Source organism: Corvus kubaryi, unplaced genomic scaffold, assembly GCF_017639235.1.
Source record: "Corvus kubaryi isolate FWS band 111438036 unplaced genomic scaffold, C.kubaryi_AGA036_p1.0 37262, whole genome shotgun sequence".
Lineage (NCBI taxonomy): Eukaryota > Metazoa > Chordata > Aves > Passeriformes > Corvidae > Corvus > Corvus kubaryi.
Genome location: NW_024581078.1, coordinates 727,245 through 727,957, shown reverse-complemented (window position 1 = coordinate 727,957; position 713 = coordinate 727,245).

Sequence of the window (713 nt, the reverse complement as noted above, 5' to 3'; positions counted from 1 at the left end):
GGGATACAGCACAGCCAGGATGTGGCAAGGCCAGGACATGGCACAGCTGGGATGCAGCACAGCCAGGATGTGGCAAGGCCAGGACATGGCAGAGCAGGGATGTGGCACAGCCGGGATGTGGCACAGCAGGGATGATGTGGCACAGCCCGGCAGCAGCGAGGCCTCACCCACAGTGTGACAGGGAGCCTCCCAACACCCCCGACCCGCGTGCTCCCTGACACCCCTCACTTCACGAATTCCCTCCAGCGGCATTTCCCCTCCTCACACACCTCCCCGCTCGCCTCTCCCCAAAGCCCCGGGAACAATTTCTCCCCAGCACGTGGGCTGTGGTTTGGGTTTTGAGCCAGGCACTGGGAGCAGCCCAGTGTGGGCAGGGACTGTTTCCCTTTCCATGACCTTCCAGAGAAACCAGTTTGGGTTAAAACCGGGTTAAACCCCAGTCCAGCTCCCAGGCCAGCTGCACAGCGTTTGCTCCGGCTTAGCTGGGCCCAAGTTTGGAACCCGGTGGGTCGGATTCTCCTCATGTGGCCCCAGTGACTCTCCCGGCGGCCCTGTCCTGGGCCGGGGACATGAGCACCCACCACCCTCCCCAGTCCAGAAGGGGTTTGGACCCCCGGGATGGCCCCAGGGTGCAGGGAAGGAATTCAGCCGGGAGCCGAATCCCTGAGCTGGGGGCAGCGGATGGGGCAGGATCGGAGTTTGTGCCCCCCCCG